This window comes from Petromyzon marinus, unplaced genomic scaffold (genome assembly GCF_048934315.1).
Source record: "Petromyzon marinus isolate PM22_M1 ecotype Great Lakes invasive population unplaced genomic scaffold, UKy_Petmar_22M1.pri1.0 PM_G_Scaffold_10, whole genome shotgun sequence".
NCBI classification, from domain to species: Eukaryota; Metazoa; Chordata; class Hyperoartia; order Petromyzontiformes; family Petromyzontidae; genus Petromyzon; species Petromyzon marinus.
This window is the reverse complement of record NW_027422651.1, coordinates 5008233-5035738: the sequence shown is the minus strand read 5'-3', so window position 1 is coordinate 5035738 and position 27506 is coordinate 5008233.

Sequence of the window (27506 nt, the reverse complement as noted above, 5' to 3'; positions counted from 1 at the left end):
CTGAAATAAGTATATTTAATAAGCATAAGTTTCTGAACTAAGCCTATTTAAAAAGGTATATTTAATAAGTCTAAGTTGCTGAAATAAACCTATTTAAAAATGCTATTTAATAAGCCTAAGTTGCTGAAATAAACCTGTTTAATAAGGCTATTTAATAAGCATAAGTTGCTGAAATAAGCTTATTTAATAAGCCTAAGTTGCTGAAATAAGCCTATTTAATAAGTCTAAGTTGCTGAAATAAACCTATTTAATAAGCCTAAGTTGCTAAAATAAGCCTATTCAATGAGGCTATTTAATAAGTCTATTTAATAAGCCTATTTAATAAACCTATTTTATAAGCCTATTTAATAAGCCTATTTAATACGCCTATTTAATAAACATATTTAATAAGTATTTAATGAGCCTATTTAATAAGTCTATTTAATAAGCCTTTTTAATAAGCCTATTTAATAAGTCTATTTAATAAGCCTATTTAATAAGTCTATTTAATAAGTCTATTTAATAAGCCTATTTAATAAGTATATAATGAGCCTATTTAAGAAGCCTATTTATTGAGCCTATTTAATAAGCCTATTTATTGAGCCTATTTCATAAACCTATTTATTGAGCCTATTTAATAAGCCTATTTATTGAGCCTATTTAATAAGACTATTTAATAAGTCTATTTAATATGCCTATTTAATAAGCCTATTTAATAAGCCTATTTATTGAGCCTATTTAATAAGACTATTTAATAAGCCTATTTATTGAGCCTATTTAATAAGTCTATTTAATAAGCATATTTAATAAGACTAATTAATAAGTATTTAATGAGCCTATTTAATAAGCCTAAGTTGCTGAATAAGCCTATTTAATAAGCCTAAGTTGCTGAATAAACCTATTTAATAAGTCTAAGTTGCTGAAATAAGTCTATTTAATAATCCCAAGTTGCTGAAATAAGCCTACTTAATTAGGCTATTTAATAAGCCTAAGTTGCTGAAATAAGCCTATTTAATAAGCGTAAGTTGCTGAAATAAGGCTATTTAATAAGTCTAAGTTGCTGAAATAAGCCTATTTAATAAGCCTATTTAATAAGCCTATTTAATAGGCCTATTTAATAAGTCTAAGTTGCTGAAATAAGCCTATTTAATAAGCCTATTTAATAGGCCTATTTAATAAGTCTAAGTTGCTGAAATAAGCCTATTTATAAGCCTAAGTTGCTGAATGAGCCTATTTAATAAGCCTAAGTTGCTGAAATAAGCCTATTTAATAAGCCTAAGTTGCTGAATAAGCCTATTTAATAAGCCTAAGTTGCTGCATAAACCTATTTAATAAGTCTAAGTTGCTGAAATAAGCCTATTTAATAAAGCTATTTAATAAGCCTAAGTTGCTGAATATGCCTATTTAATAAGTCTAAATTGCTGAAATAAGGCTATTTAATAAGCCTAAGTTGCTGAAATAAGGCTATTTAATAAGTTTAAGTTGCTGAAATAAGCCTATTTAATAAGCCTAAGTTGCTGAAATAAGCATATTTAATAAGGCTATTTAATGAGCCTAAGTTGCTGAAATAAGCCTATTTAATAAGCCTAAGTTTCTGAACTAAGCCTATTTAAAAAAGTATATTTAATAAGTCTAAGTTGCTGAAATAAGCCTATTTAATAAGCCTAAGTTGCTGAAATAAGGCTATTTAATAAGTCTAAGTTGCTGAAATAAGCCCATTTAATAAGCCTATTTAATAAACCTAAGTTGCTGAAATAAGCCTATTTAATAAGCCTATTTAATAAGCCTATTTAATAGGCCTATTTAATAAGTCTAAGTTGCTGAAATAAGCCTATTTAATAAGCCTATTTAATAAGCCTAAGTTGCTGAAATAAGCCTATTTAATAAGCCTATTTAATAAGCCTATTTAATAGGCCTATTTAATAAGTCTAAGTTGCTGAAATAAGCCTATTTAATAAGCCTATTTAATAGGCCTATTTAATAAGTCTAAGTTGCTGAAATAAGCCTATTTATAAGCCTAAGTTGCTGAATGAGTCTATTTAATAAGCATAAGTTGCTGAAATAAGCCTATTTAATAAGCCTAAGTTGCTGAATAAGCCTATTTAATAAGCCTAAGTTGCTGAATAAACCTATTTAATAAGTCTAAGTTGCTGAAATAAGTCTATTTAATAATCCCAAGTTGCTGAAATAAGCCTACTTAATTAGGATATTTAATAAGCCTAAGTTGCTGAAATAAGCCTATTTAATAAGCGTAAGTTGCTGAAATAAGGCTATTTAATAAGTCTAAGTTGCTGAAATAAGCCTATTTAATAAGCCTATTTAATAAGCCTATTTAATAGGCCTATTTAATAAGTCTAAGTTGCTGAAATAAGCCTATTTAATAAGCCTATTTAATAGGCCTATTTAATAAGTCTAAGTTGCTGAAATAAGCCTATTTATAAGCCTAAGTTGCTGAATGAGCCTATTTAATAAGCCTAAGTTGCTGAAATAAGCCTATTTAATAAGCCTAAGTTGCTGAATAAGCCTATTTAATAAGCCTAAGTTGCTGAATAAACCTATTTAATAAGTCTAAGTTGCTGAAATATGCCTATTTAATAAAGCTATTTAATAAGCCTAAGTTGCTGAATAAGCCTATTTAATGTCTAAATTGCTGAAATAAGGCTATTTAATAAGCCTAAGTTGCTGAAATAAGGCTATTTAATAAGTTTAAGTTGCTGAAATAAGCCTATTTAATAAGCCTAAGTTGCTGAAATAAGCATATTTAATAAGGCTATTTAATGAGCCTAAGTTGCTGAAATAAGCCTATTTAATAAGCCTAAGTTTCTGAACTAAGCCTATTTAAAAAAGTATATTTAATAAGTCTAAGTTGCTGAAATAAGCCTATTTAATAAGCCTAAGTTGCTGAAATAAGGCTATTTAATAAGTCTAAGTTGCTGAAATAAGCCTATTTAATAAGCCTAAGTTGCTGAAATAAGTATTTTTAATAAGCATAAGTTGCTGAAATAAGCCTATTTAATGAGTCTAAGTTGCTGAAATAAGGCTATTTAATAAGTCTAAGTTGCTGAAATAAGCCTTTTTAATCAGCATAAGTTGCTGAAATAAGCCTATTTAATAAGCTCAAGTTGCTGAAATAAGCCTACTTAATTAGGCTATTTAATAAGCCTAAGTTGCTGAAATAAGCATATTTAATAAGTGTAAGTTGCTGAAATAAGGCTATTTAATAAGTCTAAGTTGCTGAAATAAGCCTATTTATAAGCCTAAGTTGCTGAATGAGCCTATTTAATAAGCCTAAGTTGCTGAAATAAGCCTATTTAATAAGCCTAAGTTGCTGAATAAGCCTATTTAATAAGCCTAAGTTGCTGAATAAACCTATTTAATAAGTCTAAGTTGCTGAAATAAGCCTATTTAATAAAGCTATTTAATAAGCCTAAGTTGCTGAATAAGCCTATTTAATATGTCTAAATTGCTGAAATAAGGCTATTTAATAAGCCTAAGTTGCTGAAATAAGGCTATTTAATAAGTTTAAGTTGCTGAAATAAGCCTATTTAATAAGCCTAAGTTGCTGAAATAAGCATATTTAATAAGGCTATTTAATGAGCCTAAGTTGCTGAAATAAGCCTATTTAATAAGCCTAAGTTTCTGAACTAAGCCTATTTAAAAAGGTATATTTAATAAGTCTAAGTTGCTGAAATAAACCTATTTAAAAATGCTATTTAATAAGCCTAAGTTGCTGAAATAAACCTGTTTAATAAGGCTATTTAATAAGCATAAGTTGCTGAAATAAGCCTATTTAATAAGCCTAAGTTGCTGAATAAGCCTATTTAATAAGCCTAAGTTGCTGAATAAACCTATTTAATAAGTCTAAGTTGCTGAAATAAGTCTATTTAATAATCCCAAGTTGCTGAAATAAGCCTACTTAATTAGGCTATTTAATAAGCCTAAGTTGCTGAAATAAGCCTATTTAATAAGCGTAAGTTGCTGAAATAAGGCTATTTAATAAGTCTAAGTTGCTGAAATAAGCCTATTTAATAAGCCTATTTAATAAGCCTATTTAATAGGCCTATTTAATAAGTCTAAGTTGCTGAAATAAGCCTATTTAATAAGCCTATTTAATAGGCCTATTTAATAAGTCTAAGTTGCTGAAATAAGCCTATTTATAAGCCTAAGTTGCTGAATGAGCCTATTTAATAAGCCTAAGTTGCTGAAATAAGCCTATTTAATAAGCCTAAGTTGCTGAATAAGCCTATTTAATAAGCCTAAGTTGCTGAATAAACCTATTTAATAAGTCTAAGTTGCTGAAATATGCCTATTTAATAAAGCTATTTAATAAGCCTAAGTTGCTGAATAAGCCTATTTAATGTCTAAATTGCTGAAATAAGGCTATTTAATAAGCCTAAGTTGCTGAAATAAGGCTATTTAATAAGTTTAAGTTGCTGAAATAAGCCTATTTAATAAGCCTAAGTTGCTGAAATAAGCATATTTAATAAGGCTATTTAATGAGCCTAAGTTGCTGAAATAAGCCTATTTAATAAGCCTAAGTTTCTGAACTAAGCCTATTTAAAAAAGTATATTTAATAAGTCTAAATTGCTGAAATAAGCCTATTTAATAAGCCTAAGTTGCTGAAATAAGGCTATTTAATAAGTCTAAGTTGCTGAAATAAGCCTATTTAATAAGCCTAAGTTGCTGAAATAAGTATTTTTAATAAGCATAAGTTGCTGAAATAAGCCTATTTAATGAGTCTAAGTTGCTGAAATAAGGCTATTTAATAAGTCTAAGTTGCTGAAATAAGCCTTTTTAATCAGCATAAGTTGCTGAAATAAGCCTATTTAATAAGCTCAAGTTGCTGAAATAAGCCTACTTAATTAGGCTATTTAATAAGCCTAAGTTGCTGAAATAAGCCTATTTAATAAGCGTAAGTTGCTGAAATAAGGCTATTTAATAAGTCTAAGTTGCTGAAATAAGCCTATTTATAAGCCTAAGTTGCTGAATGAGCCTATTTAATAAGCCTAAGTTGCTGAAATAAGCCTATTTAATAAGCCTAAGTTGCTGAATAAGCCTATTTAATAAGCCTAAGTTGCTGAATAAACCTATTTAATAAGTCTAAGTTGCTGAAATAAGCCTATTTAATAAAGCTATTTAATAAGCCTAAGTTGCTGAATAAGCCTATTTAATATGTCTAAATTGCTGAAATAAGGCTATTTAATAAGCCTAAGTTGCTGAAATAAGGCTATTTAATAAGTTTAAGTTGCTGAAATAAGCCTATTTAATAAGCCTAAGTTGCTGACATAAGCATATTTAATAAGGCTATTTAATGAGCCTAAGTTGCTGAAATAAGCCTATTTAATAAGCCTAAGTTTCTGAACTAAGCCTATTTAAAAAGGTATATTTAATAAGTCTAAGTTGCTGAAATAAACCTATTTAAAAATGCTATTTAATAAGCCTAAGTTGCTGAAATAAACCTGTTTAATAAGGCTATTTAATAAGCATAAGTTGCTGAAATAAGCCTATTTAATAAGCCTAAGTTGCTGAATAAGCCTATTTAATAAGCCTAAGTTGCTGAATAAACCTATTTAATAAGTCTAAGTTGCTGAAATAAGTCTATTTAATAATCCCAAGTTGCTGAAATAAGCCTACTTAATTAGGCTATTTAATAAGCCTAAGTTGCTGAAATAAGCCTATTTAATAAGCGTAAGTTGCTGAAATAAGGCTATTTAATAAGTCTAAGTTGCTGAAATAAGCCTATTTAATAAGACTATTTAATAAGCCTATTTAATAGGCCTATTTAATAAGTCTAAGTTGCTGAAATAAGCCTATTTAATAAGCCTATTTAATAGGCCTATTTAATAAGTCTAAGTTGCTGAAATAAGCCTATTTATAAGCCTAAGTTTCTGAATGAGCCTATTTAATAAGCCTAAGTTGCTGAAATAAGCCTACTTAATTAGGCTATTTAATAAGCCTAAGTTGCTGAAATAAGCCTATTTAATAAGCGTAAGTTGCTGAAATAAGGCTATTTAATAAGTCTAAGTTGCTGAAATAAGCCTATTTAATAAGCCTAAGTTGCTGAATAAGCCTATTTAATAAGCCTAAGTTGCTGAAATAAGCCTATTTAATAAGTTTAAGTTGCTGAAATAAGGCTATTTAATAAGCCTAAGTTGCTGAAATAAGCCTATTTAATAAGCCTAAGTTGCTGAAATAAAGCTATTTAATAAGTTTAAGTTGCTGAAATAAGCCTATTTAATAAGCCTATTTAATAAGCCTATTTAATAGGCCTATTTAATAAGTCTAAGTTGCTGAAATAAGCCTATTTAATAAGCCTATTTAATAGGCCTTTTTAATAAGTCTAAGTTGCTGAAATAAGCCTATTTATAAGCCTAAGTTGCTGAATGAGCCTATTTAATAAGCCTAAGTTGCTGAAATAAGCCTATTTAATAAGCCTAAGTTGCTGAATAAGCCTATTTAATAAGCCTAAGTTGCTGAATAAACCTATTTAATAAGTCTAAGTTGCTGAAATAAGCCTATTTAATAAAGCTATTTAATAAGCCTAAGTTGCTGAAATAAACCTGTTTAATAAGGCTATTTAAAAGCATAAGTTGCTGAAATAAGCCTATTAAATAAGCCTAAGTTGCTGAAATAAGCCTATTAAATAAGCCTAAGTTGCTGAATAAGCCTATTTAATAAGCCTAAGTTGCTGAATAAACCTATTTAATAAGTCTAAGTTGCTGAAATAAACCTATTTAAAAATGCTACTTAATAAGCCTAAGTTGCTGAAATAAACCTGTTTAATAAGGCTATTTAATAAGAATAAGTTGCTGAAATAAGCTTATTTAATACGCCTAAGTTGCTGAAATAAGCCTATTTAATAAGGCTTTTTAATAAGTCTAAGGTGCTGAAATAAACTTACTTAATAAGCCTAAGTTGCTAAAATAAGCCTATTTAATGAGGCTATTTAATAAGTCTATTTAATAAGCCTATTTAATAAGCCTATTTAATAAGCCTATTTAATAAGCCTATTTAATAAGTCTATTTAATAAGTCTATTTAATAAGTATTTAATGAGCCTATTTAATATGCCTATTTATTGAGCCTATTTAAAAAGCCTATTTATTGAGCCTATTTAATAAGCCTATTTATTGAGCCTATTTAATAAGCCTATTTAATAAGTCTATTTAATAAGCCTATTTAGTAAGCCTATTTAATAAGCCTATTTATTGAGCCTATTTAATAAGTCTATTTAATAAGCCTATTTAATAAGCTTATTTAATAAGCCTATTTAATAAGTATTTAATGTGCCTATTTAATAAGTCTATTTAATAAGCCTATTTAATAGGCCTATTTAATAAGTCTAAGTTGCTGAAATAAACCTATCTAATAAGCCTATTTAACAGGCCTATTTAATAAGTCTAAGTTGCTGAAATAAGCCTATGTAATAAGCCTAAGTTGCTGAATAAGCCTATTTAATAAGCCTAAGTTGCTGAAATAAGCCTATTTAATAAGTCTAAGTTGCTGAAATAAGGCTATTTAATAAGCCTAAGTTGCTGAAATAAGCCTATTTAATAAGCCTAAGTTGCTGAAATAAGGCTATTTAATAAGTCTAAGTTGCTGAAATAAGCCTATTTAATAAGCCTAAGTTGCTGAAATAAGTATTTTTAATAAGCATAAGTTGCTGAAATAAGCCTATTTAATGAGTCTAAGTTGCTGAAATAAGGCTATTTAATAAGTCTAAGTTGCTGAAATAAGCCTTTTTAATCAGCATAAGTTGCTGAAATAAGCCTATTTAATAAGCTCAAGTTGCTGAAATAAGCCTACTTAATTAGGCTATTTAATAAGCCTAAGTTGCTGAAATAAGCCTATTTAATAAGCGTAAGTTGCTGAAATAAGGCTATTTAATAAGTCTAAGTTGCTGAAATAAGCCTATTTAATAAGCCTAAGTTGCTGAAATAAGCCCATTTAATAAGCCTATTTAATAAGCCTAAGTTGCTGAAATAAGCCTATTTAATAAGCCTATTTATTAAGCCTATTTAATAAGTATTTAATGTGCCTATTTAATAAGTCTATTTAATAAGCCTATTTAATAGGCCTATTTAATAAGTCTAAGTTGCTGAAATAAACCTATTTAATAAGCCTATTTAACAGGCCTATTTAATAAGTCTAAGTTGCTGAAATAAGCCTATTTAATAAGCCTAAGTTTCTGAATGAGCCTATTTAATAATCCTAAGTTGCTGAAATAAGCCTATTTAATAAGCCGAAGTTGCTGAATAAGCCTATTTAATAAGCCTAAGTTGCTGAAATAAGCATATTTAATAAGTCTAAGTTGCTGAAATAAGGCTATTTAATAAGCCTAAGTTGCTGAAATAAGCCTATTTAATAAGCCTAAGTTGTTGAAATAAGCCTATTTAATAAGCCTATTTAATAGGCCTATTTAATAAGTCTAAGTTGCTGAAATAAGCCTATTTAATAAGCCTAAGTTGCTGAATGAGCCTATTTAATAAGCCTAAGTTGCTGAATAAACCTATTTAATAAGTCTAAGTTGCTGAAATAAGCCTATTTAATAAGGCTATTTAATAAGCCTAAGTTGCTGAAATAAGGCTATTTAATAAGCGTAAGTTGCTGAAATAAGGCTATTTAATAAGTCTAAGTTGCTGAAATAAGCCTATTTAATAAGCCTAAGTTGCTGAAATAAGCCCATTTAATAAGCCTATTTAATAAGCCTAAGTTGCTGAAATAAGCCTATTTAATAAGCCTATTTAATAAGCCTATTTAATAGGCCTATTTAATAAGTCTAAGTTGCTGAAATAAGCCTATTTAATAAGCCTATTTAATAGGCCTATTTAATAAGTCTAAGTTGCTGAAATAAGCCTATTTATAAGCCTAAGTTGCTGAATGAGCCTATTTAATAAGCCTAAGTTGCTGAAATAAGCCTATTTAATAAGCCTAAGTTGCTGAATAAGCCTATTTAATAAGCCTAAGTTGCTGAATAAACCTATTTAATAAGTCTAAGTTGCTGAAATAAGCCTATTTAATAAAGCTATTTAATAAGCCTAAGTTGCTGAATAAGCCTATTTAATAAGTCTAAATTGCTGAAATAAGGCTATTTAATAAGCCTAAGTTGCTGAAATAAGGCTATTTAATAAGTTTAAGTTGCTGAAATAAGCCTATTTAATAAGCCTAAGTTGCTGAAATAAGCATATTTAATAAGGCTATTTAATGAGCCTAAGTTGCTGAAATAAGCCTATTTAATAAGCCTAAGTTTCTGAACTAAGCCTATTTAAAAAAGGTATATTTAATAAGTCTAAGTTGCTGAAATAAACCTATTTAAAAATGCTATTTAATAAGCCTAAGTTGCTGAAATAAACCTGTTTAATAAGGCTATTTAATAAGCATAAGTTGCTGAAATAAGCTTATTTAATAAGCCTAAGTTGCTGAAATAAGCCTATTTAATAAGTCTAAGTTGCTGAAATAAACCTATTTAATAAGCCTAAGTTGCTAAAATAAGCCTATTCAATGAGGCTATTTAATAAGTCTATTTAATAAGCCTATTTAATAAGCCTATTTTATAAGCCTATTTAATAAGCCTATTTAATACGCCTATTTAATAAACATATTTAATAAGTATTTAATGAGCCTATTTAATAAGTCTATTTAATAAGCCTTTTTAATAAGCCTATTTAATAAGTCTATTTAATAAGCCTATTTAATAAGTCTATTTAATAAGTCTATTTAATAAGCCTATTTAATAAGTATATAATGAGCCTATTTAATAAGCCTATTTATTGAGCCTATTTAATAAGCCTATTTATTGAGCCTATTTAATAAGCCTATTTATTGAGCCTATTTAATAAGCCTATTTATTGAGCCTATTTAATAAGACTATTTAATAAGTCTATTTAATAAGCCTATTTAATAAGCCTATTTAATAAGCCTATTTATTGAGCCTATTTAATAAGACTATTTAATAAGCCTATTTATTGAGCCTATTTAATAAGTCTATTTAATAAGCATATTTAATAAGACTAATTAATAAGTATTTAATGAGCCTATTTAATAAGTCTATTTAATAAGCCTATTTAATAGGCCTATTTAATAAGTCTAAGTTGCTGAAATAAGCCTATTTAATAAGCCTATTTAATAGGCCTATTTAATAAGTCTAAGTTGCTGAAATAAGCCTATTTAATAAGCCTAAGTTTCTGAATGAGCCTATTTAATAAGCCTAAGTTGCTGAAATAAGCCTATTTAATAAGCCTAAGTTGCTGAATAAGCCTATTTAATAAGCCTAAGTTGCTGAAATAAGCCTATTTAATAAGTTTAAGTTGCTGAAATAAGGCTATTTAATAAGCCTAAGTTGCTGAAATAAGCCTATTTAATAAGCCTAAGTTGATGAAATAAAGCTATTTAATAAGTCTAAGTTGCTGAAATAAGCCTATTTAATAAGCCTAAGTTGCTGAAATAAGTATATTTAATAAGCATAAGTTGCTGAAATAAACCTATTTAATGAGTCTAAGTTGCTGAAATAAGGCTATTTAATAAGTCTAAGTTTCTGATATAAGCCTATTTAAAAAGGTATATTTAATAAGTCTAAGTTGCTGAAATAAACCTATTTAAAAATGCTATTTAATAAGCCTAAGTTGCTGAAATAAACCTGTTTAATAAGGCTATTTAATAAGCATAAGTTGCTGAAATAAGCTTATTTAATAAGCCTAAGTTGCTGAAATAAGCCTATTTAATAAGTCTAAGTTGCTGAAATAAACCTATTTAATAAGCCTAAGTTGCTAAAATAAGCCTATTCAATGAGGCTATTTAATAAGTCTATTTAATAAGCCTATTTAATAAGCCTATTTTATAAGCCTATTTAATAAGCCTATTTAATACGCCTATTTAATAAACATATTTAATAAGTATTTAATGAGCCTATTTAATAAGTCTATTTAATAAGCCTTTTTAATAAGCCTATTTAATAAGTCTATTTAATAAGCCTATTTAATAAGTCTATTTAATAAGTCTATTTAATAAGCCTATTTAATAAGTATATAATGAGCCTATTTAATAAGCCTATTTATTGAGCCTATTTAATAAGCCTATTTATTGAGCCTATTTAATAAGCCTATTTATTGAGCCTATTTAATAAGCCTATTTATTGAGCCTATTTAATAAGACTATTTAATAAGTCTATTTAATAAGCCTATTTAATAAGCCTATTTAATAAGCCTATTTATTGAGCCTATTTAATAAGACTATTTAATAAGCCTATTTATTGAGCCTATTTAATAAGTCTATTTAATAAGCATATTTAATAAGACTAATTAATAAGTATTTAATGAGCCTATTTAATAAGTCTATTTAATAAGCCTATTTAATAGGCCTATTTAATAAGTCTAAGTTGCTGAAATAAGCCTATTTAATAAGCCTATTTAATAGGCCTATTTAATAAGTCTAAGTTGCTGAAATAAGCCTATTTAATAAGCCTAAGTTTCTGAATGAGCCTATTTAATAAGCCTAAGTTGCTGAAATAAGCCTATTTAATAAGCCTAAGTTGCTGAATAAGCCTATTTAATAAGCCTAAGTTGCTGAAATAAGCCTATTTAATAAGTTTAAGTTGCTGAAATAAGGTTATTTAATAAGCCTAAGTTGCTGAAATAAGCCTATTTAATAAGCCTAAGTTGCTGAAATAAAGCTATTTAATAAGTCTAAGTTGCTGAAATAAGGCTATTTAATGAGCCTAAGTTGCTGAAATAAGTATATTTAATAAGCATAAGTTTCTGAACTAAGCCTATTTAAAAAGGTATATTTAATAAGTCTAAGTTGCTGAAATAAACCTATTTAAAAATGCTATTTAATAAGCCTAAGTTGCTGAAATAAACCTGTTTAATAAGGCTATTTAATAAGCATAAGTTGCTGAAATAAGCTTATTTAATAAGCCTAAGTTGCTGAAATAAGCCTATTTAATAAGTCTAAGTTGCTGAAATAAACCTATTTAATAAGCCTAAGTTGCTAAAATAAGCCTATTCAATGAGGCTATTTAATAAGTCTATTTAATAAGCCTATTTAATAAGCCTATTTTATAAGCCTATTTAATAAGCCTATTTAATACGCCTATTTAATAAACATATTTAATAAGTATTTAATGAGCCTATTTAATAAGTCTATTTAATAAGCCTTTTTAATAAGCCTATTTAATAAGTCTATTTAATAAGCCTATTTAATAAGTCTATTTAATAAGTCTATTTAATAAGCCTATTTAATAAGTATATAATGAGCCTATTTAATAAGCCTATTTATTGAGCCTATTTAATAAGCCTATTTATTGAGCCTATTTAATAAGCCTATTTATTGAGCCTATTTAATAAGCCTATTTATTGAGCCTATTTAATAAGTCTATTTAATAAGCATATTTAATAAGACTAATTAATAAGTATTTAATGAGCCTATTTAATAAGTCTATTTAATAAGCCTATTTAATAGGCCTATTTAATAAGTCTAAGTTGCTGAAATAAGCCTATTTAATAAGCCTATTTAATAGGCCTATTTAATCAGTCTAAGTTGCTGAAATAAGCCTATTTAATAAGCCTAAGTTTCTGAATGAGCCTATTTAATAAGCCTAAGTGGCTGAAATAAGCCTATTTAATAAGCCTAAGTTGCTGAATAAGCCTATTTAATAAGCCTAAGTTGCTGAAATAAGCCTATTTAATAAGTTTAAGTTGCTGAAATAAGGCTATTTAATAAGCCTAAGTTGCTGAAATAAGCCTATTTAATAAGCCTAAGTTGCTGAAATAAAGCTATTTAATAAGTCTAAGTTGCTGAAATAAGCCTATTTAATAAGCCTAAGTTGCTGAAATAAGTATATTTAATAAGCATAAGTTGCTGAAATAAACCTATTTAATGAGTCTAAGTTGCTGAAATAAGGCTATTTAATAAGTCTAAGTTGCTGAAATAAGCCTTTTTAATCAGCGTAAGTTGCTGAAATAAGTCTATTTAATAATCCCAAGTTGCTGAAATAAGCCTACTTAATTAGGCTATTTAATAAGCCTAAGTTGCTGAAATAAGCCTATTTAATAAGCCTAAGTTGCTAAAATAAGCCTATTTAATAAGTCTATTTAATAAGTCTATTCAATAAGCCTATTTAATAAGTATATAATGAGCCTATTTAATAAGCCTATTTATTGAGCCTATTTAATAAGCCTATTTATTGAGCCTATTTAATAAGCCTATTTATTGAGCCTATTTAATAAGCCTATTTATTGAGCCTATTTAATAAGACTATTTAATAAGTCTATTTAATAAGCCTATTTAATAAGCCTATTTAATAAGCCTATTTATTGAGCCTATTTAATAAGACTATTTAATAAGCCCATTTATTGAGCCTATTTAATAAGTCTATTTAATAAGCATATTTAATAAGACTAATTAATAAGTATTTAATGAGCCTATTTAATAAGTCTATTTAATAAGCCTATTTAATAGGCCTATTTAATAAGTCTAAGTTGCTGAAATAAGCCTATTTAATAAGCCTATTTAATAGGCCTATTTAATAAGTCTAAGTTGCTGATATAAGCCTATTTAATAAGCCTAAGTTTCTGAATGAGCCTATTTAATAAGCCTAAGTGGCTGAAATAAGCCTATTTAATAAGCCTAAGTTGCTGAATAAGCCTATTTAATAAGCCTAAGTTGCTGAAATAAGCCTATTTAATAAGTTTAAGTTGCTGAAATAAGGCTATTTAATAAGCCTAAGTTGCTGAAATAAGCCTATTTAATAAGCCTAAGTTGCTGAAATAAAGCTATTTAATAAGTCTAAGTTGCTGAAATAAGCCTATTTAATAAGCCTAAGTTGCTGAAATAAGTATATTTAATAAGCATAAGTTGCTGAAATAAACCTATTTAATGAGTCTAAGTTGCTGAAATAAGGCTATTTAATAAGTCTAAGTTGCTGAAATAAGCCTTTTTAATCAGCGTAAGTTGCTGAAATAAGTCTATTTAATAATCCCAAGTTGCTGAAATAAGCCTACTTAATTAGGCTATTTAATAAGCCTAAGTTGCTGAAATAAGCCTATTTAATAAGCGTAAGTTGCTGAAATAAGGCTATTTAATAAGTCTAAGTTGCTGAAATAAGCCTATTTAATAAGCCTAAGTTGCTGAAATAAGCCTATTTAATAAGCCTATTTAATAGGCCTATTTAATAAGTCTAAGTTGCTGAAATAAGCCTATTTAATAAGCCTATTTAATAGGCCTATTTAATAAGTCTAAGTTGCTGAAATAAGCCTATTTATAAGCCTAAGTTGCTGAATGAGCCTATTTAATAAGCATAAGTTGCTGAAATAAGCCTATTTAATAAGCCTAAGTTGCTGAATAAGCCTATTTAATAAGCCTAAGTTGCTGAATAAACCTATTTAATAAGTCTAAGTTGCTGAAATAAGTCTATTTAATAATCCTAAGTTGCTGAAATAAGCCTACTTAATTAGGCTATTTAATAAGCCTAAGTTGCTGAAATAAGCCTATTTAATAAGCGTAAGTTGCTGAAATAAGGCTATTTAATAAGTCTAAGTTGCTGAAATAAGCCTATTTAATAAGACTATTTAATAAGCCTATTTAATAGGCCTATTTAATAAGTCTAAGTTGCTGAAATAAGCCTATTTAATAAGCCTATTTAATAGGCCTATTTAATAAGTCTAAGTTGCTGAAATAAGCCTATTTATAAGCCTAAGTTGCTGAATGAGCCTATTTAATAAGCCTAAGTTGCTGAAATAAGCCTATTTAATAAGCCTAAGTTGCTGAATAAGCCTATTTAATAAGCCTAAGTTGCTGAATAAACCTATTTAATAAGTCTAAGTTGCTGAAATAAGCCTATTTAATAAAGCTATTTAATAAGCCTAAGTTGCTGAATAAGCCTATTTAATAAGTCTAAATTGCTGAAATAAGGCTATTTAATAAGCCTAAGTTGCTGAAATAAGGCTATTTAATAAGTTTAAGTTGCTGAAATAAGCCTATTTAATAAGCCTAAGTTGCTGAAATAAGCATATTTAATAAGGCTATTTAATGAGCCTAAGTTGCTGAAATAAGCCTATTTAATAAGCCTAAGTTTCTGAACTAAGCCTATTTAAAAAGGTATATTTAATAAGTCTAAGTTGCTGAAATAAGCCTATTTAATAAGCCTAAGTTGCTGAAATAAGGCTATTTAATAAGTCTAAGTTGCTGAAATAAGCCTATTTAATAAGCCTAAGTTGCTGAAATAAGTATTTTTAATAAGCATAAGTTGCTGAAATAAGCCTATTTAATGAGTCTAAGTTGCTGAAATAAGGCTATTTAATAAGTCTAAGTTGCTGAAATAAGCCTTTTTAATCAGCATAAGTTGCTGAAATAAGCCTATTTAATAAGCTCAAGTTGCTGAAATAAGCCTACTTAATTAGGCTATTTAATAAGCCTAAGTTGCTGAAATAAGCCTATTTAATAAGCGTAAGTTGCTGAAATAAGGCTATTTAATAAGTCTAAGTTGCTGAAATAAGCCTATTTAATAAGCCTAAGTTGCTGAAATAAGTATATTTAATAAGCATAAGTTGCTGAAATAAACCTATTTAATGAGTCTAAGTTGCTGAAATAAGGCTATTTAATAAGTCTAAGTTGCTGAAAAAGCCTTTTTAATCAGCATAAGTTGCTGAAATAAGTCTATTTAATAATCCCAAGTTGCTGAAATAAGCCTACTTAATTAGGCTATTTAATAAGCCTAAGTTGCTGAAATAAGCCTATTTAATAAGCGTAAGTTGCTGAAATAAGTCTATTTAATAATCCCAAGTTGCTGAAATAAGCCTACTTAATTAGGCTATTTAATAAGTCTAAGTTTCTGAAATAAGCCTATTTAATAAGCCTAAGTTGCTGAAATAAGCCCATTTAATAAGCCTATTTAATAAGCCTAAGTTGCTGAAATAAGCCTATTTAATAAGCCTATTTAATAAGCCTATTTAATAGGCCTATTTAATAAGTCTAAGTTGCTGAAATAAGCCTATTTAATAAGCCTATTTAATAGGCCTATTTAATAAGTCTAAGTTGCTGAAATAAGCCTATTTATAAGCCTAAGTTGCTGAATGAGCCTATTTAATAAGCATAAGTTGCTGAAATAAGCCTATTTAATAAGCCTAAGTTGCTGAATAAGCCTATTTAATAAGCCTAAGTTGCTGAATAAACCTATTTAATAAGTCTAAATTGCTGAAATAAGTCTATTTAATAATCCCAAGTTGCTGAAATAAGCCTACTTAATTAGGCTATTTAATAAGCCTAAGTTGCTGAAATAAGCCTATTTAATAAGCGTAAGTTGCTGAAATAAGGCTATTTAATAAGTCTAAGTTGCTGAAATAAGCCTATTTAATAAGCCTATTTAATAAGCCTATTTAATAGGCCTATTTAATAAGTCTAAGTTGCTGAAATAAGCCTATTTAATAAGCCTATTTAATAGGCCTATTTAATAAGTCTAAGTTGCTGAAATAAGCCTATTTATAAGCCTAAGTTGCTGAATGAGCCTATTTAATAAGCCTAAGTTGCTGAAATAAGCCTATTTAATAAGCCTAAGTTGCTGAATAAGCCTATTTAATAAGCCTAAGTTGCTGAATAAACCTATTTAATAAGTCTAAGTTGCTGAAATAAGCCTATTTAATAAAGCTATTTAATAAGCCTAAGTTGCTGAATAAGCCTATTTAATAAGTCTAAATTGCTGAAATAAGGCTATTTAATAAGCCTAAGTTGCTGAAATAAGGCTATTTAATAAGTTTAAGTTGCTGAAATAAGCCTATTTAATAAGCCTAAGTTGCTGAAATAAGCATATTTATTAAGGCTATTTAATGAGCCTAAGTTGCTGAAATAAGCCTATTTAATAAGCCTAAGTTTCTGAACTAAGCCTATTTAAAAAAGTATATTTAATAAGTCTAAGTTGCTGAAATAAGCCTATTTAATAAGCCTAAGTTGCTGAAATAAGGCTATTTAATAAGTCTAAGTTGCTGAAATAAGCCCATTTAATAAGCCTATTTAATAAGCCTAAGTTGCTGAAATAAGCCTATTTAATAAGCCTATTTAATAAGCCTATTTAATAGGCCTATTTAATAAGTCTAAGTTGCTGAAATAAGCCTATTTAATAAGCCTATTTAATAAGCCTAAGTTGCTGAAATAAGCCTATTTAATAAGCCTATTTAATAAGCCTATTTAATAGGCCTATTTAATAAGTCTAAGTTGCTGAAATAAGCCTATTTAATAAGCCTATTTAATAGGCCTATTTAATAAGTCTAAGTTGCTGAAATAAGCCTATTTATAAGCCTATGTTGCTGAATGAGCCTATTTAATAAGCATAAGTTGCTGAAATAAGCCTATTTAATAAGCCTAAGTTGCTGAATAAGCCTATTTAATAAGCCTAAGTTGCTGAATAAACCTATTTAATAAGTCTAAGTTGCTGAAATAAGTCTATTTAATAATCCCAAGTTGCTGAAATAAGCCTACTTAATTAGGCTATTTAATAAGCCTAAGTTGCTGAAATAAGCCTATTTAATAAGCGTAAGTTGCTGAAATAAGGCTATTTAATAAGTCTAAGTTGCTGAAATAAGCCTATTTAATAAGCCTATTTAATAAGCCTATTTAATAGGCCTATTTAATAAGTCTAAGTTGCTGAAATAAGCCTATTTAATAAGCCTATTTAATAGGCCTATTTAATAAGTCTAAGTTGCTGAAATAAGCCTATTTATAAGCCTAAGTTGCTGAATGAGCCTATTTAATAAGCCTAAGTTGCTTAAATAAGCCTAAGTTGCTGAATAAGCCTATTTAATAAGCCTAAGTTGCTGAATAAACCTATTTAATAAGTCTAAGTTGCTGAAATATGCCTATTTAATAAAGCTATTTAATAAGCCTAAGTTGCTGAATAAGCCTATTTAATGTCTAAATTGCTGAAATAAGGCTATTTAATAAGCCTAAGTTGCTGAAATAAGGCTATTTAATAAGTTTAAGTTGCTGAAATAAGCCTATTTAATAAGCCTAAGTTGCTGAAATAAGCATATTTAATAAGGCTATTTAATGAGCCTAAGTTGCTGAAATAAGCCTATTTAATAAGCCTAAGTTTCTGAACTAAGCCTATTTAAAAAAGTATATTTAATAAGTCTAAGTTGCTGAAATAAGCCTATTTAATAAGCGTAAGTTGCTGAAATAAGGCTATTTAATAAGTCTAAGTTGCTGAAATAAGCCTATTTAATAAGCCTAAGTTGCTGAAATAAGTATTTTTAATAAGCATAAGTTGCTGAAATAAGCCTATTTAATGAGTCTAAGTTGCTGAAATAAGGCTATTTAATAAGTCTAAGTTGCTGAAATAAGCCTTTTTAATCAGCATAAGTTGCTGAAATAAGCCTATTTAATAAGCTCAAGTTGCTGAAATAAGCCTACTTAATTAGGCTATTTAATAAGCCTAAGTTGCTGAAATAAGCCTATTTAATAAGCGTAAGTTGCTGAAATAAGGCTATTTAATAAGTCTAAGTTGCTGAAATAAGCCTATTTATAAGCCTAAGTTGCTGAATGAGCCTATTTAATAAGCCTAAGTTGCTGAAATAAGCCTATTTAATAAGCCTAAGTTGCTGAATAAGCCTATTTAATAAGCCTAAGTTGCTGAATAAACCTATTTAATAAGTCTAAGTTGCTGAAATAAGCCTATTTAATAAAGCTATTTAATAAGCCTAAGTTGCTGAATAAGCCTATTTAATATGTCTAAATTGCTGAAATAAGGCTATTTAATAAGCCTAAGTTGCTGAAATAAGGCTATTTAATAAGTTTAAGTTGCTGAAATAAGCCTATTTAATAAGCCTAAGTTGCTGAAATAAGCATATTTAATAAGGCTATTTAATGAGCCTAAGTTGCTGAAATAAGCCTATTTAATAAGCCTAAGTTTCTGAACTAAGCCTATTTAAAAAGGTATATTTAATAAGTCTAAGTTGCTGAAATAAACCTATTTAAAAATGCTATTTAATAAGCCTAAGTTGCTGAAATAAACCTGTTTAATAAGGCTATTTAATAAGCATAAGTTGCTGAAATAAGCCTATTTAATAAGCCTAAGTTGCTGAATAAGCCTATTTAATAAGCCTAAGTTGCTGAATAAACCTATTTAATAAGTCTAAGTTGCTGAAATAAGTCTATTTAATAATCCCAAGTTGCTGAAATAAGCCTACTTAATTAGGCTATTTAATAAGCCTAAGTTGCTGAAATAAGCCTATTTAATAAGCGTAAGTTGCTGAAATAAGGCTATTTAATAAGTCTAAGTTGCTGAAATAAGCCTATTTAATAAGACTATTTAATAAGCCTATTTAATAGGCCTATTTAATAAGTCTAAGTTGCTGAAATAAGCCTATTTAATAAGCCTATTTAATAGGCCTATTTAATAAGTCTAAGTTGCTGAAATAAGCCTATTTATAAGCCTAAGTTGCTGAATGAGCCTATTTAATAAGCCTAAGTTGCTGAAATAAGCCTACTTAATTAGGCTATTTAATAAGCCTAAGTTGCTGAAATAAGCCTATTTAATAAGCGTAAGTTGCTGAAATAAGGCTATTTAATAAGTCTAAGTTGCTGAAATAAGCCTATTTAATAAGCCTAAGTTGCTGAATAAGCCTATTTAATAAGGCTAAGTTGCTGAAATAAGCCTATTTAATAAGTTTAAGTTGCTGAAATAAGGCTATTTAATAAGCCTAAGTTGCTGAAATAAGCCTATTTAATAAGCCTAAGTTGCTGAAATAAAGCTATTTAATAAGTTTAAGTTGCTGAAATAAGCCTATTTAATAAGCCTAAGTTGCTGAAATAAGTATATTTAATAAGCATAAGTTGCTGAAATAAACCTATTTAATGAGTCTAAGTTGCTGAAATAAGGCTATTTAATAAGTCTAAGTTGCTGAAATAAGCCTTTTTAATCAGCGTAAGTTGCTGAAATAAGTCTATTTAATAATCCCAAGTTGCTGAAATAAGCCTACTTAATTAGGCTATTTAATAAGCCTAAGTTGCTGAAATAAGCCTATTTAATAAGCGTAAGTTGCTGAAATAAGGCTATTTAATAAGTCTAAGTTGCTGAAATAAGCCTATTTAATAAGCCTAAGTTGCTGAAATAAGCCCATTTAATAAGCCTATTTAATAAGCCTAAGTTGCTGAAATAAGCCTATTTAATAAGCCTATTTAATAAGACTATTTAATAGGCCTATTTAATAAGTCTAAGTTGCTGAAATAAGCCTATTTAATAAGCCTATTTAATAGGCCTATTTAATAAGTCTAAGTTGCTGAAATAAGCCTATTTATAAGCCTAAGTTGCTGAATGAGCCTATTTAATAAGCATAAGTTGCTGAAATAAGCATATTTAATAAGCCTAAGTTGCTGAATAAGCCTATTTAATAAGCCTAAGTTGCTGAATAAACCTATTTAATAAGTCTAAGTTGCTGAAATAAGTCTATTTAATAATCCCAAGTTGCTGAAATAAGCCTACTTAATTAGGCTATTTAATAAGCCTAAGTTGCTGAAATAAGCCTATTTAATAAGCGTAAGTTGCTGAAATAAGGCTATTTAATAAGTCTAAGTTGCTGAAATAAGCCTATTTAATAAGCCTATTTAATAAGCCTATTTAATAGGCCTATTTAATAAGTCTAAGTTGCTGAAATAAGCCTATTTAATAATCCTATTTAATAGGCCTATTTAATAAGTCTAAGTTGCTGAAATAAGCCTATTTATAAGCCTAAGTTGCTGAATGAGCCTATTTAAAAAGCATAAGTTGCTGAAATAAGCCTATTTAATAAGCCTAAGTTGCTGAATAAGCCAATTTAATAAGCCTAAGTTGCTGAATAAACCTATTTAATAAGTCTAAGTTGTTGAAATAAGCCTATTTAATAAAGCTATTTAATAAGCCTAAGTTGCTGAATAAGCCTATTTAATAAGTCTAAATTGCTGAAATAAGGCTATTTAATAAGCCTAAGTTGCTGAAATAAGGCTATTTAATAAGTTTAAGTTGCTGAAATAAGCCTATTTAATAAGCCTAAGTTGCTGAAATAAGCATATTTAATAAGGCTATTTAATGAGCCTAAGTTGCTGAAATAAGCCTATTTAATAAGCCTAAGTTTCTGAACTAAGCCTATTTAAAAAAAGTATATTTAATAAGTCTAAGTTGCTGAAATAAGCCTATTTAATAAGCCTAAGTTCCTGAAATAAGGCTATTTAATAAGTCTAAGTTGCTGAAATAAGCCTATTTAATAAGCCTAAGTTGCTGAAATAAGTATTTTTAATAAGCATAAGTTGCTGAAATAAGCCTATTTAATGAGTCTAAGTTGCTGAAATAAGGCTATTTAATAAGTCTAAGTTGCTGAAATAAGCCTTTTTAATCAGCATAAGTTGCTGAAATAAGCCTATTTAATAAGCTCAAGTTGCTGAAATAAGCCTACTTAATTAGGCTATTTAATAAGCCTAAGTTGCTGAAATAAGCCTATTTAATAAGCGTAAGTTGCTGAAATAAGGCTATTTAATAAGTCTAAGTTGCTGAAATAAGCCTATTTATAAGCCTAAGTTGCTGAATGAGCCTATTTAATAAGCCTAAGTTGCTGAAATAAGCCTATTTAATAAGCCTAAGTTGCTGAATAAGCCTATTTAATAAGCCTAAGTTGCTGAATAAACCTATTTAATAAGTCTAAGTTGCTGAAATAAGCCTATTTAATAAAGCTATTTAATAAGCCTAAGTTGCTGAATAAGCCTATTTAATATGTCTAAATTGCTGAAATAAGGCTATTTAATAAGCCTAAGTTGCTGAAATAAGGCTATTTAATAAGTTTAAGTTGCTGAAATAAGCCTATTTAATAAGCCTAAGTTGCTGAAATAAGCATATTTAATAAGGCTATTTAATGAGCCTAAGTTGCTGAAATAAGCCTATTTAATAAGCCTAAGTTTCTGAACTAAGCCTATTTAAAAAGGTATATTTAATAAGTCTAAGTTGCTGAAATAAACCTATTTAAAAATGCTATTTAATAAGCCTAAGTTGCTGAAATAAACCTGTTTAATAAGGCTATTTAATAAGCATAAGTTGCTGAAATAAGCCTATTTAATAAGCCTAAGTTGCTGAATAAGCCTATTTAATAAGCCTAAGTTGCTGAATAAACCTATTTAATAAGTCTAAGTTGCTGAAATAAGTCTATTTAATAATCCCAAGTTGCTGAAATAAGCCTACTTAATTAGGCTATTTAATAAGCCTAAGTTGCTGAAATAAGCCTATTTAATAAGCGTAAGTTGCTGAAATAAGGCTATTTAATAAGTCTAAGTTGCTGAAATAAGCCTATTTAATAAGCCTATTTAATAAGCCTATTTAATAGGCCTATTTAATAAGTCTAAGTTGCTGAAATAAGCCTATTTATAAGCCTAAGTTGCTGAATGAGCCTATTTAATAAGCCTAAGTTGCTGAAATAAGCCTATTTAATAAGCCTAAGTTGCTGAATAAGCCTATTTAATAAGCCTAAGTTGCTGAATAAACCTATTTAATAAGTCTAAGTTGCTGAAATAAGCCTATTTAATAAAGCTATTTAATAAGCCTAAGTTGCTGAATAAGCCTATTTAATAAGTCTAAATTGCTGAAATAAGGCTATTTAATAAGCCTAAGTTGCTGAAATAAGGCTATTTAATAAGTTTAAGTTGCTGAAATAAGCCTATTTAATAAGCCTAAGTTGCTGAAATAAGCATATTTAATAAGGCTATTTAATGAGCTTAAGTTGCTGAAATAAGCCTATTTAATAAGCCTAAGTTTCTGAACTAAGCCTATTTAAAAAGGTATATTTAATAAGTCTAATTTGCTGAAATAAACCTATTTAAAAATGCTATTTAATAAGCCTAAGTTGCTGAAATAAACCTGTTTAATAAGGCTATTTAATAAGCATAAGTTGCTGAAATAAGCTTATTTAATAAGCCTAAGTTGCTGAAATAAGCCTATTTAATAAGGCTATTTAATAAGCATATGTTGCTGAAATAAGTATATTTAATAAGCATAAGTTGCTGAAATAAACCTATTTAATGAGTCTAAGTTGCTGAAATAAGGCTATTTAATAAGTCTAAGTTGCTGAAATAAGCCTTTTTAATCAGCGTAAGTTGCTGAAATAAGCCTATTTAATAAGCCCAAGTTGCTGAAATAAGCCTACTTAATTAGGCTATTTAATAAGCCTAAGTTGCTGAAATAAGCCTATTTAATAAGCGTAAGTTGCTGAAATAAGGCTATTTAATAAGTCTAAGTTGCTGAAATAAGCCTATTTAATAAGCCTAAGTTGCTGAAATAAGCCTATTTAATAAGTGTAAGTTGCTGAAATAAGGCTATTTAATAAGTCTAAGTTGCTGAAATAAGCCTATTTAATAAGCCTATTTAATAAGCCTATTTAATAGGCCTATATAATAAGTCTAAGTTGCTGAAATAAGTCTATTTAATAAGCCTATTTAATAGGCCTATTTAATAAGTCTAAGTTGCTGAAATAAGCCTATTTATAAGCCTAAGTTGCTGAATGAGCCTATTTAATAAGCCTAAGTTGCTGAAATAAGCCTATTTAATAAGCCTAAGTTGCTGAATAAGCCTATTTAATAAGCCTAAGTTGCTGAATAAACCTATTTAATAAGTCTAAGTTGCTGAAATAAGCCTATTTAATAAAGCTATTTAATAAGCCTAAGTTGCTGAATAAGCCTATTTAATAAGTCTAAATTGCTGAAATAAGGCTATTTAATAAGCCTAAGTTGCTGAAATAAGGCTATTTAATAAGTTTAAGTTGCTGAAATAAGCCTATTTAATAAGCCTAAGTTGCTGAAATAAGCATATTTAATAAGGCTATTTAATGAGCCTAAGTTGCTGAAATAAGCCTATTTAATAAGCCTAAGTTTCTGAACTAAGCCTATTTAAAAAGGTATATTTTATAAGTCTAAGTTGCTGAAATAAACCTATTTAAAAATGCTATTTAATAAGGCTAAGTTGCTGAAATAAACCTGTTTAATAAGGCTATTTAATAAGCATAAGTTGCTGAAATAAGCCTATTTAATAAGCCTAAGTTTCTGAACTAAGCCTATTTAAAAAGGTATATTTAATAAGTCTAAGTTGCTGAAATAAACCGATTTAAAAATGCTATTTAATAAGCCTAAGTTGCTGAAATAAACCTGTTTAATAAGGGTATTTAATAAGCATAAGTTGCTGAAATAAGTATATTTAATAAGCATAAGCTGCTGAAATAAACCTATTTAATGAGTCTAAGTTGCTGAAATAAGGATATTTAATAAGTCTAAGTTGCTGAAATAAGCCTTTTTAATCAGCGTAAGTTGCTGAAATAAGCCTATTTAATAAGCCCAAGTTGCTGAAATAAGCCTACTTAATTAGGCTATTTAATAAGCCTAAGTTGCTGAAATAAGCCTATTTAATAAGCGTAAGTTGCTGAAATAAGGCTATTTAATAAGTCTAAGTTGCTGAAATAAGCCTATTTAATAAGCCTAAGTTGCTGAAATAAGCCCATTTAATAAGCCTATTTAATCAGCCTAAGTTGCTGAAATAAGCCTATTTAATAAGCCTTTTTAATAATCCTATTTAATAGGCCTATTTAATAAGTCTAAGTTGCTGAAATAAGCCTATTTAATAAGCCTATTTAATAGGCCTCTTTAATAAGTCTAAGTTGCTGAAATAAGCCTATTTAATAAGCCTAAGTTGCTGAATGAGCCTATTTAATAAGCCTAAGTTGCTGAAATAAGCCTATTTAATAAGCCTAAGTTGCTGAAATAAGCCTATTTAATAAGGCTATTTAATGAGCCTAAGTTGCTGAAATAAGCCTATTTAATAAGCCTAAGTTTCTGAACTAAGCCTATTTAAAAAGGTATATTTAATAAGTCTAAGATGCTGAAATAAACCTATTTAAAAATGCTATTTAATAAGCCTAAGTTGCTGAAATAAACCTGTTTAATAAGGCTATTTAAAAGCATAAGTTGCTGAAATAAGCTTATTTAATAAGCCTAAGTTGCTGAAATAAGCCTATTAAATAAGCCTAAGTTGCTGAATAAGCCTATTTAATAAGCCTAAGTTGCTGAATAAACCTATTTAATAAGTCTAGGTTGCTGAAATAAACCTATTTAAAAATGCTACTTAATAAGCCTAAGTTGCTGAAATAAACCTGTTTAATAAGGCTATTTAATAAGAATAAGTTGCTGAAATAAGCTTATTTAATAAGCCTAAGTTGCTGAAATAAGCCTATTTAATAAGGCTTTTTAATAAGTCTAAGTTGCTGAAATAAACTTATTTAATAAGCCTAAGTTGCTAAAATAAGCCTATTTAATGAGGCTATTTAATAAGTCTATTTAATAAGCCTATTTAATAAGCCTATTTAATAAGCCTATTTAATAAGCCTATTTAATACGTCTATTTAATAAGTCTATTTAATAAGTATTTAATGAGCCTATTTAATATGCCTATTTATTGAGCCTATTTAAAAAGCCTATTTATTGAGCCTATTTAATAAGCCTATTTATTGAGCCTATTTAATAAGCCTATTTAATAAGTCTATTTAATAAGCCTATTTAGTAAGCCTATTTAATAAGCCTATTTATTGAGCCTATTTAATAAGTCTATTTAATAAGCCTATTTAATAAGCTTATTTAATAAGCCTATTTAATAAGTATTTAATGTGCCTATTTAATAAGTCTATTTAATAAGCCTATTTAATAGGCCTATTTAATAAGTCTAAGTTGCTGAAATAAACCTATTTAATAAGCCTATTTAACAGGCCTATTTAATAAGTCTAATTTGCTGAAATATGCCTATGTAATAAGCCTAAGTTGCTGAATAAGCCTATTTAATAAGCCTAAGTTGCTGAAATAAGCCTATTTAATAAGTCTAAGTTGCTGAAATAAGGCTATTTAATAAGCCTAAGTTGCTGAAATAAGCCTATTTAATAAGCCTAAGTTGCTGAAATAAGGCTATTTAATAAGTCTAAGTTGCTGAAATAAGCCTATTTAATAAGCCTAAGTTGCTGAAATAAGTATTTTTAATAAGCATAAGTTGCTGAAATAAGCCTATTTAATGAGTCTAAGTTGCTGAAATAAGGCTATTTAATAAGTCTAAGTTGCTGAAATAAGCCTTTTTAATCAGCATAAGTTGCTGAAATAAGCCTATTTAATAAGCTCAAGTTGCTGAAATAAGCCTACTTAATTAGGCTATTTAATAAGCCTAAGTTGCTGAAATAAGCCTATTTAATAAGCGTAAGTTGCTGAAATAAGGCTATTTAATAAGTCTAAGTTGCTGAAATAAGCCTATTTAATAAGCCTAAGTTGCTGAAATAAGCCCATTTAATAAGCCTATTTAATAAGCCTAAGTTGCTGAAATAAGCCTATTTAATAAGCCTATTTATTAAGCCTATTTAATAAGTATTTAATGTGCCTATTTAATAAGTCTATTTAATAAGCCTATTTAATAGGCCTATTTAATAAGTCTAAGTTGCTGAAATAAACCTATTTAATAAGTCTATTTAACAGGCCTATTTAATAAGTCTAAGTTGCTGAAATAAGCCTATTTAATAAGCCTAAGTTTCTGAATGAGCCTATTTAATAATCCTAAGTTGCTGAAATAAGCCTATTTAATAAGCCTAAGTTGCTGAATAAGCCTATTTAATAAGCCTAAGTTGCTGAAATAAGCATATTTAATAAGTCTAAGTTGCTGAAATAAGGCTATTTAATAAGCCTAAGTTGCTGAAATAAGCCTATTTAATAAGCCTAAGTTGTTGAAATAAGCCTATTTAATAAGCCTATTTAATAGGCCTATTTAATAAGTCTAAGTTGCTGAAATAAGCCTATTTAATAAGCCTAAGTTGCTGAATGAGCCTATTTAATAAGCTTAAGTTGCTGAAATAAGACTATTTAATAAGCCTAAGTTGCTGATAAAGCCTATTTAATAAGCCTAAGTTGCTGAATAAACCTATTTAATAAGTCTAAGATGCTGAAATAAACCTATTTAAAAATGCTATTTAATAAGCCTAAGTTGCTGAAATAAACCTGTTTAATAAGGCTATTTAAAAGCATAAGTTGCTGAAATAAGCTTATTTAATAAGCCTAAGTTGCTGAAATAAGCCTATTAAATAAGCCTAAGTTGCTGAATAAGCCTATTTAATAAGCCTAAGTTGCTGAATAAACCTATTTAATAAGTCTAGGTTGCTGAAATAAACCTATTTAAAAATGCTACTTAATAAGCCTAAGTTGCTGAAATAAACCTGTTTAATAAGGCTATTTAATAAGAATAAGTTGCTGAAATAAGCTTATTTAATAAGCCTAAGTTGCTGAAATAAGCCTATTTAATAAGGCTTTTTAATAAGTCTAAGTTGCTGAAATAAACTTATTTAATAAGCCTAAGTTGCTAAAATAAGCCTATTTAATGAGGCTATTTAATAAGTCTATTTAATAAGCCTATTTAATAAGCCTATTTAATAAGCCTATTTAATAAGCCTATTTAATACGTCTATTTAATAAGTCTATTTAATAAGTATTTAATGAGCCTATTTAATATGCCTATT